A 19,563-nucleotide genomic window follows, 5' to 3' on the forward strand; every position below is an offset into this window, starting at 1 on the left:
TTTGCGAAGGCTGCGCTTCAGCAAGGAGGTGGTCACTGAGCTCTGCCGCCTGCTTTAGCCAGATCTGCAGCCTCAATTGAGGAGCAGGACATCTCTGTCAGTGGCAGTGAAGATAACAGTGGCTCTCAACTTTTATGCCACTGACTCATTTCAATCAGCTACTGGGGACATCGCCAATATCTCCCAGTTTGTGGTGCATTGCTGCATCCATCAGGTCACAAATGCCCTCTTTAAAAGGAGATGAGAGTACATTTCTTTCCCCATGACCGGGGACAAGCAGCAAGAACGCGCAACGGGCTTTGCGATGATAGCAGGCTTCCCCATGGTGCAGGGCGCCATTGACTGCATACATGTGGCTTTGCGGGCGCTGCATGAGAATGCCGAGGATTTCCGCAACTGAAAGGGCTTCCATTCCTTAAACGTCCAGTTGGTCTGTGACCACAGACAGCTGATACTCGCTGTCAATGCCCACTTTCCTGGCAGCAGCCACGATGCCTTCATCCTGCGCCAGACTTCTCTGGCAGACCTTTTCCAGGCACCGCATCACCCAGGAGGTTGGCTTCTCGGGACAAGGGATATCCTCTGTGCACCTGGCTGATGACACCACTCTATTCGCCCAGCACCCCTGCTGAGCTACGATACAACGAGAGCCATCAAGCTACCAGTAACATCGTTGAGCACACAATCGGCGTGCTCAAGCAATGGTTCCGCTGTCTGGACCATTCTGGAGGAGCCCTGCAGTACTCGCCTGAGTGAGTCTCCCACTTCGTTGTTGTGTGCTGCATGCTGCATAACCTTGCAATCCTCAGGACCCAGCCAATGCCACCAGGCATTGGAGCACCAGCAAAGGAGGAGGAGGAAGATGAGGAGGATGATTATCAGCAGCACCAATGCGGGAGGGAGGCACAAAGTGGAAGGGCCGTCCATCAAAGGTTCATAGCAAGTCGCTTCTAGGCCCCCTCTGAGGAAATGGCTTTTGCCATTCAAACAACCTGAATGAAACCATCCCGCAACCCCTAAGCCAGTCAAGGCAACAATGATTGCAAAGACCAAACATGTACATTTTGAATACAGACACTTCTTTATTTCACAAACTGTGTGTCTCATTTCTGCATGACAAAGTAATAGAAAGAAACACTAAAAAAAGCAGTCATTCACATAATTGGCTCTCACAACCTGGAGACAATGTCCAAAACAGTTACAAAAATTTGACCACGAACCTCGGCCTTCAATAAAACAATGAAAAACATTTTGTCACACCTCCTACTTTTTGCCCTTCGAGGGTGATCTGCTTCCCTTGCGAAATTCCCCCCTTCCCACCCTGCAGCTCCTCCGTAATGGGACCCCAGTAGCTGGAGCAAGGCTGGGGGAAGGCTGCTGATTGTCACAAACTGACACTACAGATGCCCTTGAAGGATGGCCTGGACCAGCTCTGGGCCTTGAGGGCCCGGCTGAAGATTGCACCAACTCTGCATGGGCGGCAGCAGTCTGTCCTACAGGTAGTGGCAACTGCAGTGGAGAAGTGACAGTGGTGGCAACAGGAATGCTGTCCTCTTGAGAGAGGACAGCAACTCCCTGCTCGACCGACACATTGGCACTCCCATGGGGCAGCACTTCAGCATCCGGAGCAATCTGATGGAGCACAGATTGCTGGCCTGCTGTGGCGCGGTGAGGACACGCTCCTCGTCTGCGTCCAGTGCAGCAGGACTCGAAGCCATACTCTCCCTCCGGGGAGAAGGCCCCCGAGCTTCCCTACCCCCATCGCGTTGCTGCAGCCCGCTGGGTCCTGCAGCTTCACCCTCATCAGACCATTCCCTCCTGCTCCCCTCCAGGGAAGGTGTGTTCCCAGTGTGGGCATGGGCTGTCTCGGTAGAGGGTGGCGCTGATGCTCTGGCTTCCTCTTCCTCCTCGCCTTCAGCTTCACTCCCACTGGCAGCTTGAGGGCCCGTCTCCTCACCTGGTGAATCACCATCTGAAAGCAGGGAGGTACAAGAGTGGCTTTAGCATGAGGACAGGGTGGCAGCAAGGGAGGCATGAGTGCAGCAATTTAGTGATTTGGATTGAACGTGTCAAAGGCTGCTGTTGTGAGGAACATGTGGAAGCAGAGAGGACAAAAAAGTGATGACCTTACCATTGCTGTCCAGAACGGGGTTGGCGTCTCCAGTAGCGATGGGACCAATCACCCGGCTTGCCACAATCCTGTGGACGCGCTCCTCAAGATCGCTGAGGGGTTGCAGCTGAGGCCGCCCTCCACCAGTCCGTTGCTGCTATCTCCTATTATGAGACAGCTTGGCCTGCAAGAAAAAGGACGGCGTCTGAGTAAATATGCAGCCATGGTCTTGCCTGAAATGCCTCCCATGGTTGAATAACGTTTACTGTATGCAGCCATGGTCTTGCCTGAAATGCCTCCCATGGTTGAATAGCCCTTACTGTATGCAAAGTGTGGAATGTGCGTGTGTGTTTGATGAAAGGGCCATAGGTGTTGGATGAGTGTTGGGCATTGGTGCTTTCAAAACCCTCTGGCCATAAAGTGAGGTTGAGATGGAGGGATGAAGAGGTTTTGAAAAAAAGGCACTCACCCTGACGACCCAAGTGAGGTCGTTGAACTTTTTCCTACATTGGAGATGGGTCCTAGGCACCATGCTGCTTGAGGACACTCTCTGAGCCACCTCCCTCCACACTCTTCTGTACTCGCGTGGCAAAGGCCTCCTGCCACTCTCTGGGTACAGAATGGATCTTCTGCGCTCCACCCCGCGAACCAGAGCCTCCAAGGCCCGCTCGCAGAAGCGCTGTGCTCGCTCCCTGGCCCTCTCCATAGTGTTTGGCTGCTAGATTTAGCCACAGGTCTGCCCAGGCCGAGATTCAAGGCTTCAATGAGCAGGGTGTGGCTGGAGAGCAAGATCGACCCTCCCCTTTAAGAACTGACCGGCGCCAGTGTGTCTGTGTTCAATCGCTAACTGACAGCACCTGCGCTGCATCCGCCCTCTGAGGTAGCGCCTCGCTCCTCGGCCTTAGCGCCTTAAGAGAGGTGTGTAGCGCCTGATTTAGCGCTCCAATCACCTCCAGGGGCGATAAAAGCCAAGTTTGCTGTCGGAGGCGATAATTAGCGCCAGTCGCTAAACTTTGCGCACCACCAGTAATGGCGCCCCATATGGGGCGATACTGAATTTTTCCCTCTAAGACTCTAGTTTCAGACTTAGGCAAGTCACTCTCAAAATTAATGTGAAGTTCTATCATATTATGGTCACTCTGCCCTAGAGGATCCTTTACTATGAGATTGCTAATTAACCCTGTCTCATTACACAATACAAGATTTAAAATAACCTGTTCCCTGGTTGGTTCCATGATATACTGTTCTAGGAAACTGTCCCAAATGCATTCCATGAACTCGTCCTCCAGACTACCTTTGCCAATTTGATTTCTCCAGTCGATATGAAGATTAAAGCACCCCCAAGATTATTGCATTACCTTTGTTGCAAGCTCCTACTATTTCTTGATTAATATTCTGTCCAATGGTATAGCTACTGTTGGGGGCCTATATACAACTCCTACCAGTGTTTTCTGCCCCTTGTTATTCCTTATCTCCACCCATACTGATTCTACTTCCTGATCTTCCGAGCCGAGATCCTTTCTCTCTACTGTCCTTATGTCATCCTTTATTATCAGGGCTACTTCCCCTCCTTTTCCATTCTGCCTGTTTTTTCGAAATGTCAAGTACCCTGGAACATTTAGTTCCCAACCTTGGCCACCTTGCAACCACGTCTCTTTAATAGCTATTAGATCAAACCCATTTATCTCTAGTTGTGCCACTAGTTCATCTATCTTGTTACGAATGCTTCGTGCATTCAGATAAAGTGCCTTTAATTAAATTTTTTACCATTATTCCCTGCTTTGGCCTTATTCTCTATTGCACTGCTACCGTTAAACTTTCTGTCCCTTCCTGTCACACTCTGCTTATTTTTACCCAACTCACTACACTGCTCTAACAAACAGACCCCAGTCTGTCAAATTAGGTAACCACACCTCCCCCCCCTGACCCTGAACACGGGGGCCCAACAAGGATGTGTGCTGAGCCCCCTCCTCTACTCCCTCTTCATCCACGACTGTGTGGCTGTTCACGGTTCCAACACCATCATCAAGTTTGCGGATGATACCACGGTGGTAGGCCAGATCACCAACAACGATGAGTCAGCCTACAGGGAGGAGGTCCAGCATCTCGTGAAGTGGTGCGCCAATAACAACCTGGCCCTTAACATCAAGAAAACCAAAGAAATCATTGTGGACTTCAGGAAGTCAAAAGGCGGAAGTCACACCCCCATCCACATCCATGGGGCTGTGGTGGAAAGGGTGGACAGCTTTAAGTTCCTCGGAGTCCACATCACGGAAGACCTCTCCTGGTCCCTCAATACCTCCTCTCTGGTGAAGAAGGCCCAGCAGCGCCTATATTTCCTAAGGAGGCTGAAGGGATGTAACCTGTCACCCCGATCCTCTCTAACTTTTACCGCTGCACAATAGAGAGCATCCTGACGAACTGTATCACAGTATGGTATGGCAGCTGTAGCTACTATGACCAGAAAGCCCTGCAGCGGGTAGTCAAAACTGCCCAACGCATTACCGGCACCCGGCTACCGACCATAGGGCACATATACCAGAAACACTGTTTACGGAGGTCACGGACCATCATCAAAGACCCTACCCACCCCAGCCACAGTCTGTTCGCCCTCCTACCATCTGGGAGACGCTACAGATGCATTCGCACCCGTACGACCAGATTTAGGAACAGCTTCTTTCCCAGGGCTGTCATCCTACTGAACTCCACAAATAAACTCTAAAGCCTGCACATCTGCCAATGCACTTTATTATGGTTATGTTAATGTTAATGTATTACAAGCCAAATGAATGTTGTATGTTTAAATGTCTCTAAATGTACACTCTCGGGAGCCGCAAGCCTACATTTCGTTGTACTGCACTTGTGCACTAACAATGACAATAAAGTTGATTATGATTATTATTATTATTGACCTTTCTCTTTAGATTTCTAAATTTCCCCTCACCTGACCCCCCCCCCCCTTTTTTAGCTTAAAGCCCTATCTCCAGCCCTCATTATTCGATTTGCCAGGATGCTGGTCCCAGCCCAGTTTAAGTGGAGCCCGTCCCGATGGAACAGCTCCCTCTTTCTCCAGTACTAGTGCCAGTGCCCATGAATTGAAACCCCTTTTTCCCACACCACTCTTTGAGCCACACATTTAACTCTCTGATCTGCATGACCCTATGCCAATTTGCGCATGGCTCAGGTAGTAATCCAGAGATTATTACCCTTGTGGTTCTGCTTATTAATTTTGACCCTAGCACCTCAAACTCCCTCAGCAAAACCTCATTCTTAGTTCTACCTATGTCGTTGGTTCCTACATGGAGCAAGACAACTGGATCCTCCCCCTCCCACTCCAAGTTCTTCTCCAGCTGCGAGGAGATATCCTTAACCCTGGCACCGGACAGGCAGCACAGCCTTCAGGACTCTCTTTCACGGCTGCAGAGAACAGTATCTATCCCCCTGACTATACTGTGCCCTACCACTACCACATTCCTTCCTTCTCCCCCCACTTGGATGGCCCCCTGTACCACAGTGCCGTGGTCAGTTTGCCCATCCTCCCTGCAGTCCTTTTCCTCATCAATACAGGTAGAAAGTACCTCGTACCTGTTGGACAAAGTCCAGGGCTGAGGCTCCTCCATCACTACATCCTGGGTCCCCATACCTTCCTGACTTGCTGTCACACCCTCCTGTCCCTGACCACTGACGAACTCTAAAGTACTACTTAACCTAAAGGGTGTGACTGCCTCCTGGAACAAAGTGTCCAGGTCACTCTCCCCCTCCCTGATGCATTGCAGTGTCTGCTGCTCGTACTCTAGCTCAACAACTCTGAGCCAAATTTCCTCGAGTTGCAGACACTTACTGCAGATGTGGTTGCTCGGGATCGCGATGCTCTCCACAAACTCCCACACGCTGCAGTTACCACACACCACCTGCCCTGCCATCTCTAACCTTGTTTTATTTATTTATTATTAATTAGTTAAAGATTTTATACAATCGATATTTTAGGTTTATTGTTTGATTATTTTATTTAGTTTGTTATTAATTTAATAAGTACTAGCAAGTTACAGTTTCTCAGCTCTTAATTTAACCTCTTCCCTAACTTAGAGAGGAAAAAAGAGGTGTAATACTCACCAACCAATCACCTACCTGCTCTCCTATGATGTCACTCTTTGATGTTGTTTTTGAATCGGAGCCTCGCCGCTGCTTTAATTCAAGTCCACTCTTGGGCCGCTCTTTATCCTCTCGCCGCTGCCGCTGCTTTAATTCAGCTCCGTTCTCGGGCCGCTCTTTATCCTCTCGCCGCTGCCACTGTTTTAATTCAAGTCCACTCTTGGGCCGCTCTTTATCCTCTCGCCGCTGCCGCTGCTTTAATTCAGCTCCGTTCTCGGGCCGCTCTTTATCCTCTCGCCGCTGCCGCTGCTTTAATTCAGCTCCGTTCTCGGGTCGCTCTTTATCCTCTCGCCGCTGCCGCTGCTTTAATTCAGGTCCACTCTCGGGCCGCTCTTTATCCTCTCACCGCTGCCACTGCTTTAATTCAGGTCCACTCTTGGGCCGCTCTTTATCCTCTCACCGTTGCCGCTGCTTTAATTCAGGTCCACTCTCGGGCCGCTCTTTATCCTCTCGCCGCTGCCGCTGCTTTAATTCAGGTCCACTCTCGGGCCGCTCTCTATCCTCTCGCCGCTGCCGCTGCTTTAATTCAGGTCCACTCTCGGGCCGCTCTTTATCCTCTCGCCGCTGCCACTGCTTTAATTCAGGTCCACTCTGGGGCCGCTCTTTATCCTCTCGCCGCTGCCACTGTTTTAATTCAGGTCCACTCTCGGGCCGCTCTTTATCCTCTCGCCGCTGCTGCTGCTTTAATTCAGGTCCGCTCTCGGGCCGCTCTTTATCCTCTCGCCGCTGCCGCTGCTTTAATTCAGGTTCGCTCTCGGGTCGCTCTTTATCCTCTCGCCGCTGCCGCTGCTTTAATTCAGGTTCGCTCTCAGGCCGCTCTTTATCCTCTCGCCGCTGCCACTGTTTTAATTCAGGTCCGCTCTCGGGCCGCTCTTTATCCTCTCACCGCTGCCACTGTTTTAATTCAGGTCCACTCTCGGGCCACTCTTTATCCTCTCGCCGCTGCCACTGTTTTAATTCAGGTCCACTCTCGGGCCGCTCTTTATCCTCTCGCCGCTGCCACTGTTTTAATTCAGGTCCACTCTCGGGCCGCTCTTTATCCTCTCGCCGCTGCCACTGCTTTAATTCAGGTCCACTCTTGGGCCGCTCTTTATCCTCTCGCCGCTGCCGCTGCTTTAATTCAGGTTCGCTCTCAGGCCGCTCTTTATCCTCTCGCCGCTGCCACTGTTTTAATTCAGGTCCGCTCTCGGGCCGCTCTTTATCCTCTCGCCGCTGCCGCTGCTTTAATTCAGGTCCACTCTCGGGCCGCTCTCTATCCTCTCACCGCTGCCACTGTTTTAATTCAGGTCCGTTCTCGGGCCGCTCTTTATCCTCTCGCCGCTGCCGCTGCTTTAATTCAGGTCCGCTCTCGGGCCGCTCTTTATCCTCTCGCCGCTGCCACTGTTTTAATTCAGGTCCGCTCTCGGGCCGCTCTTTATCCTCTCACCGCTGCCACTGTTTTAATTCAGGTCCGCTCTTGGGCCGCTCTTTATCCTCTCGCCGCTGCCACTGTTTTAATTCAGGTCCGCTCTTGGGCCACTCTCTATCCTCTCGCCGTTGCCACTGCTTTAATTCAGCTCCGCTCTCGGGCCGCTCTTTATCCTCTCGCTGCTGCCGCTGCTTTAATTCAGCTCCGCTCTCGGGCCGCTCTTTATCCTCTCGCCGCTGCCGCTGCTTTAATTCAACTCCGCTCTCGGGCCGCTCTTTATCCTCTCGCTGCTGCCGCCGCTTTAATTCAGCTCCGCTCTCGGGCCGCTCTTTATCCTCTCGCCGCTGCCGTTGCTTTAATTCAGCTCCGCTCTCGGGCCGCTCTTTATCCTCTCGCCGCTGCCACTGCTTTAATTCAGGTCCGCTCTCGGGCTGCTCTTTATCCTCTCGCCGCTGCCACTGTTTTAATTCAGGTCCGTTCTCGGGCCGCTCTTTATCCTCTCGCCGCTGCCGCTGCTTTAATTCAGGTCCGCTCTCGAGCCGCTCTTTATCCTCTCGCCGCTGCCGCTGCTTTTATGTTTCAATGATTATAGATTTTATACGATCACCTTTCATTCTTCTAAACTCCAGAGAATATAGGCCCATTCTACTCAATCTCTCCTCATAGGACAGCCCTCTCAACCCAGGTGAAACCTTCATTTCACCCCCTCCAAGACAAGTATATCCTCCCATAGGTAAGGCGACTAAAACTGTACACATTTCACTCCTGAATGGCCCAGCTCTCATTTTAAGATAATGTCCCCTCGTTCTTGATTTCCCCCATCAGAGGACATTGTTCCTCTATATCAACCTTATCGAATCCTTTTAACAGAAGTCAGCTATTGAAGTGCAGTCAGGAGCTGGCCGAAGCTGGAGAAGTTGGTCGGTGAGTCCCAGCCCAGGGTTTGTACTCAAGGCGCCTTCTGACACATTTGCCCCGAATCCCCGATATTCACTGGGGTGGCGCTTCGGAGCGAGGGTGGGGAGGAGTAATGGTCGGGAAACCCGGAAGTTTTAACTCCAGGACATGTGTGTTTTTTTTTAAACAGATTCCCTGCCCGGAAGCCAGCCTGATTGAAAGGCTTGGTTGCTTGTCGGGAGGGGAAGTTCCCCAGTAGAGGCCATAGCTGAGGATCAGGGAGGTTTCGTGGTTGTTGGGGATAGAGATCGCGGGGAAGGGGAAGAGGGTAGAGTGTGGCTGGGGGTGTCAGGGATGATCACAGGGGAGGTTGGAGATTGGTGGGAGAGATGGGGGGGTCGAGGGGAGAGTCGGTGATCGCGGGAGGTCGGGGGAGATGGGGCGTTGGTGATGAGGGTTGTCGGGGAGGAAGTCGTGGAAATGGGGAAGGGAATTTACAGGTTAGTTTGTTGGGCCTGGAGAAAACACTCCTGCTCCTCCTGGCCCACAAGCTGTGCTGTAAATTGGGACTTTCCCAATGGATCCAGCCCATCTGGCCTCCTGTTACCTGCCAGGTTTCCCAAGGCCCGGAAAACCTGGCCAACATGGGTTAAGAATAGAAACCCTGTAAAAATAGAAGCACACAGCCGCCTTAAAAGGTTTCAATGACTGACCCGCCTTCTGCGAGCGGATTGGTCACCCGCCCCACAACCCGCCTCCGTTAAAGAAAGAAAGACTTGCATTTATATAGCGCCTTTCACGGCCACCAGACGTCTCAAATCACTTTACAGCCAATGAAGTACTTTTGAAGTGTAGTCACTGTTGTAATGTGGGAAACGCGGCAGCCAATTTGCGCACAGCAAGGTCCCACAAACAGCAATGTGATAATGACCATATAATCAGTTTTTGTTATGTTGATTGAGGAATAAATTGCGGCGAGGACACTAGGGGTAATTCCCCTGCTCTTCTTCGAAATAGTTTCATAGGATCTTTTACATCCACCTGAGAGAGCAGACGGGGCCTTGGTTTAACATCTCATCTGAAAGACGGCACCTCCGACAGTGCAGCACTCCCTCAGCACTGCACTGGAGTGTCAGCCTAGCTTAATGTGCGCAAGTCTCTGGAGTGGGGTTAAAACTGGAAGTGGGGAGACTTGTGGCGAGGTGGATTCCTGTTTCAGATTGTTAACATTTTAACCACCCACCCGAACCAAACCCATCTGTTTTTGTGGGTTAAAAGTACCCGCAATGAAAGCTAACCTCCTATTAGAAGCAGTGCCACAGAAGGTTTAACAAAACCAGCTGCACCAGGTCAGGCACAGTTATCATCAAATTTCCACCTTATAACATTTTCCTTTCTATGTCTTTGTAGCATCTTCTACAGCTTTCAGAGTCGGCCCCTCCTGAGATTCAACAGCAAGGCCGCCCCTTGGCCACCAAGTATCTGCCCTACTCTTGTGGCCATTGTTGTGTATGTAATATGTGTGCTACTTTGAACCTATGGACAGGACTGCACTACTTGTTGGGCGTAGTGATACGCAGTACCACTCCTGGCCATAGGGGTATAAATAGTACTGTGGGTACTGATCCCCCTCAGTTCCCGCCTGTGGGCATGAAGTAAAGACCTATGTATAGTCCCTACCTCCAACCAGTAAAGACCTGTTTGAGTTATACGTTTAAGTCTTTGTGTTAATTGTTCAATACAATACACATACTTAACAGCCATGGTGTTGGTAGGGCTGGTCCAGTTCAGCTTCTGGTCCATGACAATCCCCCAAGTTGTATGTAGCAATAAGACAAGAGCATGTACTGTAAGTACCCAGTAAATCATAGAATCATAGAAAGTTACAGCACGGAAGGAGGCCATTTCGGCCCATCGTGTCCGCCCCGGCCGACAAAGAGCTATCCAGCCTAATCCCACTTCCCAGCTCTTGGTCCGTAGCCCTGCAGGTTACAGCATCCCAAGTGCACATCCAAGTACTTTTTAAATGTGGTTAGGGTTCCCGCCTCTACCACCCTTTCAGGCAGTGAGTTCCAGATCCCCACAACCCTCTGGGTGAAGAAATTTCCCCTCAAATCCCCCCTAAACCTTCCCCCAATTACTTTAAATCTGTGCCCCCTGGTTTTTGACCCCTCTGCTAAGGGAAATAGGTCCTCTGTATCGACTTTATCTATGCCCCTCATAATTTTATACACCTCAATAAGGTCTCCCCTCAGCCTCCTCTGTTCCAAGGAAAACAGACCCAGTCTATCCAGTCTTTCCTCATAGCTAAGATTGAACATGAACGAAGACTTGCAATACAAGTACCCAGTTAAAGAAGAATTAGAAGTGTCTCACTTTTACCCGATAGTCATTATGCTACATGAAAAAGTTGCAACACCTCAAACTTTGCAAGACGAAGGTGGTAGAAATGTTGCTATGGTTTAAAGATGCGAAGGCTGTGTGTACCAATGCTTTCAGTCCTGCCACTCAGAGCAAATCATAGATTTGATCCACAGTGCTACCTACCCTTGCCTCTTCGATATCTATAACTCACTGGCTTTGCCTTCCAATCTGAGCCAGCCTCGGGCCACATTTCAATCATTTAGGTGAGCTGTCACCACCTGTCATGCCTCCACAGGCAGCTCAGTCATTTCAGTCGAAGAATTTCTCACTTTTAAATTAATAAATAAATGACTCCGGTAAGTCCCAGGGAGGAGGGGGAGAGGACAGCGGGAGACGGGGAGGGGGTGGGGGGGACGGGTGACAATCGCGGCTTGTCAGCGGCCCTCGGGAGTGCAGTGGAACCAGGAGCAAGAAAGAAAGACTTACATTTATACAGCACCTTTCACGACCACCGGACGTCCCAAAGCGCTTTACAGCCAATGAAGTACTTTTGAAGTGTAGTCACTGTTGTAATGTAGGGAGCACCAACCCCTGCTCCTCCTGGCTCCACATCAACCTTAAAAAAAATGACCTACCTTTTTGGTGGCAGCGGTTTGCTAGGCAAATGGCAACAGGAATCCAGAAAGGAGACTTCAAGGACTCAGCAATAACTTAATCCAAGAGTTTGAACGATATCTCCACTAGCACATTACAGATTACCGGTTACAGGGCCCAAGGTATTGCCTGGCTAAACTTTCCACTGACGTTATAGAACAGAGGCCTAGAAATTCGGTTGGGTTAGCGCCCAATTAGGGGCGTTGGAGTGGCTTGCGCCGGCGGTATCGCTGCGCCCGAAATTGCGATGGGCCCTAACATCGGCGTTACCCGGTAGCGCTGCGCCGGCACCGATGACGTCATCGGTGTGCGCAGCGCCCCGGTTGCAGTGGTAATCCGGCCCGATGGCCAAATTCAGTTGCGGCTGCCTCGCCCGTGGCAGCCGCAAACAACGATTGTGGAACGGGATGTTGCAGCACCGTAAGGCCGGCGCATAAAGGTGGAGCGGCGGCCGGCCGCTTTCCCGGCGGCCGCCTGCCCGCACCTCCCTCCCCGGACTCCTGCACCACCCCCCCGCGGCACTGATGTGTGTGTCCCGCGAGCCCGGCACTTCTCCGAGGTGCCGGGCTCATTTGTCGGGGGAATCCACCGGTCAGCTGTCGGCTGCACGCAGCTCCTCCTTAAGCGAAGGAGGAGGCCTGCAGTACCACAGCCTGCCGCACCGCATCGGGTGCCGCAGCGGTTGATTAGCGCCTGAAACCTTCATTCAACGCCCATAGCGAGGTGCTAAAACCCTCCATTAGCGCCCGCCGCCGTCTGGGCCCGGGGCAACTGAATTTTAGGCGGGCGCAGCGGCAATTATGGTGGGCGCAAAATTTCGGGCGCTAAAGCCCTGGCGGACTCAAACCGAATTTCTAGGCCAGAGTGTTTGCTGACACTTTAAGAAGTTAAAGATGAGGATTTACAGCGGACATAAAGGTTACACTTTCCTTTATATTAAAAAAGAGAACTGTAAACCTCATTTTGGAAAAGTTTGAAATTCTTTGGCCAGTTCAGCAATTTTCCACCGACAAACGCGCATTATGTATTTGACACCACACTCAGCTTTCTCTGTTGAAGGAAAAGTGGATCTATGAGAAAAGCCTTGTTCGGTTGCTTACAAAAATACAAAGGGGGTGAAAAGGGACATGGACAGGAGACGCAACACAGGCGGAATCGCTCTTGCTGCCCATTATACGACACATCCAATATTCAGTTCCATTGCAGTCAATCGGTCTGACAGGAGGCCAGTGCCACACCGCCTGGTTTGCGTCCCGCCCATGTCCAATTTCACCCCCGATGTCTATAAAGTGAGGAAATAAAGTTCCAGAGGAGAGAGGGGAAGCACACATGCCAGAGCTCTTCAGATTACTGAACGTGTAGGACTACCTCACTGCACGGACTCCATTTTTAAAAAAAACTAAATGATTCTATGAATGAGTAACCATTTTTTTTGTGAATCAATGAAATGGGACCTGAACACAGAACTAATGAAAAAAATTGCTTTCGTTAGCAAGTCTTCAATTTAAAAAAAAAAGTAAAAGTTTGCATGGTAAAGAGAAACCAATTTGTGTCAGTGGGTAGCACCGTCGCCTCTGAGTCAGAAGGTTGTGGGTTAAAGCCCCACTCCAGAGACTTGAGTACAAAATCTAGGCTGACACTCGCAGTGCAGTACTGAGGGAGCGCTGCACTGTCAGAGGTGCTGTCTTTCGGATGAGACGTTAAACCGATGCCCCATCTGTTCTCTCAGGTGGATGCAAACGATCCCATGGCACTATTTCGAAGAACAGGGGAGTTATCCCCAGTGTCCTGGCCAATATTTATCCCTCAACCAACATCACTAAAACAGATTATCTGGTGATTATTGTTGTGTATGTACCTTTAAGGGAATAACTGGTCTTAGACTGCAGTACCGGCAGTGACCACCCCTATATAAAAGGCCCTAGCAGGCTTCTGTAGTTTCAGTTTCAAGCTGCCTCTTGTTCAGTAAAGTACCTGTTAAACTGTTCTCCCGAAGTCCGTGTATTATTGAGGCGCGGACTTTACAATTATTACATTGCTGTTTGTGGGAGCTTGCTGTGCACAAATTTGCTGCCATGTTTGCTACATTAAAACAGTGACCACACTTCAAAAAGTACATAATTGGCTATAAAGCGCTTTGAGACGTCCTGAGGTCGTGAAGGGCGCTATAGAAATGCAAGTTCTTTCTTTCTATCACCGATTAATTGTGTGTAATCACAAAGTCTGCTGAAGGTATAATTTTGGGAAGAAGCATCACTGTAAGGATCCTTCAGAGGGACGTCACTCAAGGCTGTCCAAATATTACTGATGCATGAATGTCAGAGAATTCCAAAGAGATTGGACTGGCTCCATCCGTGAGCCGCACAGGGAAGAAATGTTGGTTATGGATATTCGGAGTCAAAAATGTCACCACAGAGCCGATCTGCCCAGCCAACTCTGCCCAACTAACGTACATTTTGAAGTCAAGCGCACAGATTTTCTTTTGAATGCCTTCTGATTTTCATCCGTTGGATTTTCCAGCATTACTTTTTACAGTACCTGCTCTGACCCTTTAAATTCAGTTCCACCTTTAACCTAGCACCAAGTAATCATCCAATCTTACAGCACAGGAGGAGGCCATTCGGCCCGTTGTTCCTCTGCCAGCTCTTTGAAAGCTGCCCAATTTAGACCCACGCCCCAACATTTTCCCACAACCCTGCAAATTAGTCCTCTTCAAGTACATGTCCAATTGCCTTTTAAAAGTTCCTGTCAGGTTATGCGTCCCAGATCATAACAACCCTCTGTGAAAAAGTTTCTCCTTATTTCCCCACTCATTCTTTTGCCAATTATTTTAAATCTATGATCTCTGGTTACTGACCCACTGTCCAGTGAAAACAGTTTCTCCCTACTTGCTATCAAAACCCCTCATAATTTTGAATACTTCTAATAGGTCTCCCCTTAACCTTCTCTGTTCTGAGGAGAAGAATCCCAGCTTCTCCAATCTCTCCACATAACTGAAGTCCCTCATCCCTGGTATCATCCTGGTAAACCTCCTCTGTATCCTCCCCAAGGCCTTGACATCCTTCATAAAGTGTGATGCCCAGAATTGGGCACCCATTTTATAGGGGTTGTTAATGTCCAGTGGTGATGATGCACTGATCTGTCTCATTTTCCACCATTGCCGTTTTATTTATTTGGGGCTTTAATCACACTTGGCATCCAGCATTGTCAGGCACTAAGTTAAAGGCAGAAGTAAATTTAAATTGCCAAAGCAAGTCTTGTAAAATATTTATTCCTGAACTGTTTTCCTTAGTTTTTTATTGTATCGACGCTAATAACTCCCAGCTTTCTGCCTTCTGTGGTGGGACTCACATTCCTACCCTTCCCCATTTTAAAGGTGCTATAATTGGTTTCCCATTGTGAACAATCCCTGTTTTTGGAGGAAGAAGAGGAAGAGGAACAGGACTTACCACTGAGGCACCAACAGGAGGTGTATGGCACCCACTTGCTGGTGCCCCCCACTCAAGAATATATGGAAGAGCAGTGCTTGTGGAGGCTGCCATCAATGAGTTATTCCACCTGCTGCAATCCAACCCTGTCCAGCACAGGCACCGCACTGCCAACCACTCCACTGTGAATGGCATAGAATGGCATAGAAATTACAGCACAGAAACAGGCCATTTGGCCCAACTGGTCTGTGCCAGTGTTTATGATCCACACGAGCCTCCTCCCACCCTACTTCATCTCACCCTATCAGCATATCCTTCTATTCCTTCCTCCCTCATGTGTTTATCCAGCTTCCCCTTAAATGCATCTCTGCTATTCGCCTCAACTACTCCATGTGGTAGCGAGTTCCACATTCTCACCACTCTCTGAGTAAAGAAGTTTCTCCTGAATTCCTTATTGGATTTATTAGTGACTCTTATACTTATGACCCCTAGATTTGGATGTCCCCGCAAGCAGAAACATTTTCTCCATGTCTACCCTATAGGCCACTTGTCTATATTTACAGCCAAAATGTTCTATGTTACTTAACAAACACAAAGGGAGCTAAATTGGATAACCTCCAAAAACGTGTGCAGGGATTGCGATGCGCGATTAACCCGGCGCCCGTTCATAGCAATGCAGGCATCACACCAACTTCGTGCTGCCTGCTCGTTTCCTGATTTCTGCATGCAGCCAGCGCTCTCCAAGCTGTTCATTGGCTACACGCATCAGCAGGAGGCCCGATCTCGTGAGTGCCTAGTGCTACTTAAAGGCAGCCTGCACCTCTTAAAGGGGAGGTGCATTGTCGCCGGTGGTGGTGCTGAGATCATTCTGAATATTGTGCTGTGGAAGATCCAACAATGGCTGACCATGGGAGACAGCATGCACCAAGGTTTTCAGACACTGCACTGGAGGTCTTGATGGAAGAGGTAGAAAGAAGGAGGGATGTCCTGTATCCTCAGGAGGGGGCTGGAAGCCCTAAAGACACATGATGAGAAGGCAGTGGGAAGAGATAGCGGCGGAGGTCAATGCCAGGAGTGTAGTCCCAAGGACCTGGACGCAGTGCAGGAAGAAGTTTAACGATCGCACACGAGTTGTCAAGGTCAGTGAATGCATCTTCAAATGCCATATCCTATCAACTGCCCACAAGCCTCATCCACTGCTCAATTCACTGCACCCCCATCACTCACCTACCAACAATCTCTATCAATCAGGACTCAACCCTAAAATTCATACGCTTTACCTCACCCTCACACACTGTTGCAAGCCTCGCACCCATATCTCACAGCTTGCACACACTGCCAGCTATTCAACCATGACAGCCGCATCACCCATACAAATTGAATGACACTCACTGACACACTTCCCTCTTTCTTGCAGGAGAAGGTGGGGCACAATAGGAGGCAGCAGGAATTAACGGGAGGGGGAGATGCGCGCCTGCATGTTTTAAACCCCATGGAGGAGACAGTGCTGGCCAATATGGGAAGGACCATTGCTGAGGCCGTGGCCACCAGCAGGGCTGAAGCCACTGAAAATGAGGATATCCACAAACCTAATCCTCCTTCTCTCATCCCACTTCTCCCTCATCCCTCAATCTCTTCTGACTTACAAGCTGCAGATGGTGTAAGTCTGCACTTCTTACTACTGTATCTCCTCTCCCCTCACCGCAACCCAACCCTTGTCCCTTTTTCATTTCAGATACTCAAGAACTGCAACTTGCCCAGGCAGTGGTGGAAGAGTAGGAAGTCAGTGAAGATGAAGGGACACCCATTTCACAGTGGCAGCCACCAGCTCAGATACTGACACTCCGTGTAATTTAAAGGATAGGATAGAGGAGGGGTGTGCACCTGATGAGACACCGGGCACAAGTGCGCTGGAGCCAGGGCTGGGAGAAAGGATAGCGCAGGTGCCAGCTCGCAGGAGGGCGCGGTCACACACTTGTTCTGCTGCAGAGGACTCAGATGAGGACTTCGATGGGCCAGGCTACAGAAGAAGGTTCTGTACACAAAGGAATGCTTGGTGCATTGGGAAGCCTGCCAGAAAGCATGGGTGCGATCTTGCCAGCCCTGGGGAGGCGGGTATGGAGGCGGGACTGCTATGGGCCCCGACAACATCCTGGCTGTAGTGCTGGAGACTTGTCCTCCACAACTAGCCGTGCCTCTAGCCAAGCTATTTCAGTACAGCTACAACACTGGCAGCTACCCGACAAAGTGAAAAATTGTCCAGGTATGTCCTGTCCACAAAAAGCATCCGAGAACCTGTGTGTCCTCTCCCTCAGTCCCTGAGCCATCCTGCAACATGCCGATGTGTGTCAGCCAGTGCACTCCACACCTTCAGTGGAAGTGGGTGAGAAGAGCCCACATATACAGCTCCAGGAAAGTTGCATCTAATTAGCACGTAAGTGCTAAACTTGCAGGTGTCTGGTTTGGCATCTCCAGGCAAGATCAAATTATGGTAATCAGCAATTAGGACCAAAATTGTGCGCTAAATCCAGACTTTCAAACAGGCGTGTCTTATTAGCACAGCACCCATTTAGCGCCTGTTTTCACCCGTTGGCCAAAATAACCCCCAGTAGCTTTGATCCTCCCAATGTTGAGCTGTCGGAGGGCAAGACTGGATGTCAGAGAAGCAGTTTGACAGCACAGAAGCAGCTGACGGCTCGAGAGATGTGGTGGAAATGGAGAACTGGGTGTCGAATGCTTACATATGGAATATAATGTCCATGGGGGGCAACAACAACTTGCATTTATATAGCGCCTTTAACGTGGTAAAACGTCCCAAGGCTCTGCACATCAACAAAATTAGACACCGAGCCACATAAGGAGCTATTAGGACAGGTGACCAAAAGATTGGTCAAAGAGGTCGGTTTTAAGGGGCGTCTTAAAGGAGGAGAGATATTGGAGGAGGAGGATGTGGTCAAGCACTGCAGACAGTTTGAAGAGAACAAGGAGGGTCAAAGCACCAGGGTCCAGTCACAAATGATGTCATCCCTGACTTTGGTTAGGGCCATTTTAGTGCTGCAAGGTGGGTGGAACCCGGACTGCAAGGATACAAACAGGGTGGTAAGGGAGAGATGGGCATAGAGCCAGGCAATAAGGCACATTTAAGGACCTTAGAAAGGAATGGGAGGTTAGAGTGGAGGCAGTAATAGACGAGGACAGAGGGGTCGAGGATAGTTTTTAGAGGAAGGCTCATTAATGGCAGTTTTGAATGGGCGAGGGATGGTGCCCGAGGAGAGAAAACCATTGACAATGTCAACTAACATGGGGGCCAGGAAGGGTTTATGCCTCTGACACATTGGGGGAAACTTTCACCTTCACTGCTTGGGTGGTAATCTGGCAGCGATTAGATTTCAGTTTTCTGCCAAAGGGGGAAATTACCCTCAATGCATAGAAGGGTTATATCCCGCACACTTGGTATTGGGATTATATCCTGTGTCATAAATCATGCCATTCATGTAAAAAGGATTTATGAAATATACTGGGCGGCCTGCTGGTGGCACTGTCCAGGGAGAGTATAAATACTCGGGCACGGGCCCAGCTTGCTCAGGGACATTTTGTAAACAGGAACTAGTGAAGGATAACTAGACTTCCATGTTGTGAAACAGTCGATTAAAGCCTTGTTTAATACTCTGACCAAGTGCCTAGTAGTTTTCTTACGTCATCCTGCATACTGGGTATTGGGATTAAACACCTTACACGTTGGGTATCAGGATCTATACCGTATGGCCTACTCCTGCTCCTACTTCTTATGTTCTTATGTTCACAGACTGTGTAACAGTCTGCTTAAGACACTTGAAGGACTGGCACTGTTAGTGTGCATTTATATATTGTTAACAAATTAAACTGGTGGACAGACATGTTCTGTAATGAGTTCTCCGAAGTTTCACGAATATAAGAAAGACAAATTTCATGAATATGAACAGAAAGTATTAAAAAAAAAAGGACCTATTTACATTTGAAACCTGGGAGTGTTAACATCCAACAGACTTTACACAGGGTTAAAAGTGGAGGCTGACAGCAGCAGAGCCCCACTTGTCTCATGAGTCTATTTTCTCTGTTAATTGCTTTAAAATGAGTCCAAATGCACACCGTCCTGCAGTATTTAATGTGGACACTTTGTACTACACCTTCATTAAAGGGACATGTAAGTGTGTGCGTGCTGATTGACAAGCGGCTCCTTAAGTGCATGAGAGTTCTTCAGACCAGATGTCAGTACATTAGCACTGAAAGTGGAATGTTTAATATGATTCTTTCAATCACACTGGTACATGCAGTACTCTTGCATCTAATACTCTGGCCCCAGGTCCAGCATTTGGGCCTCAACGATGAATAAAGTGCTTTGTTGAGCCACTTGCCATTGTGTTGGGAAGGTGTTGGGAAAGTGTGGTGTGCTGCCACGGACCAGTTTGGACCATGGCCTGTTCGAGTCGCACGAATCCGCTGCCTCAGAGGCAAACTTCAGTCTGCAGCTGGTTACCCTGCCACCAAGGGAGGTCAGAGGGGATTACAAC

This window comes from Somniosus microcephalus, chromosome 23, assembly GCF_052327205.1.
Source record: "Somniosus microcephalus isolate GS21.2 chromosome 23, FLI_Smic_1.0, whole genome shotgun sequence".
NCBI classification, from domain to species: Eukaryota; Metazoa; Chordata; class Chondrichthyes; order Squaliformes; family Somniosidae; genus Somniosus; species Somniosus microcephalus.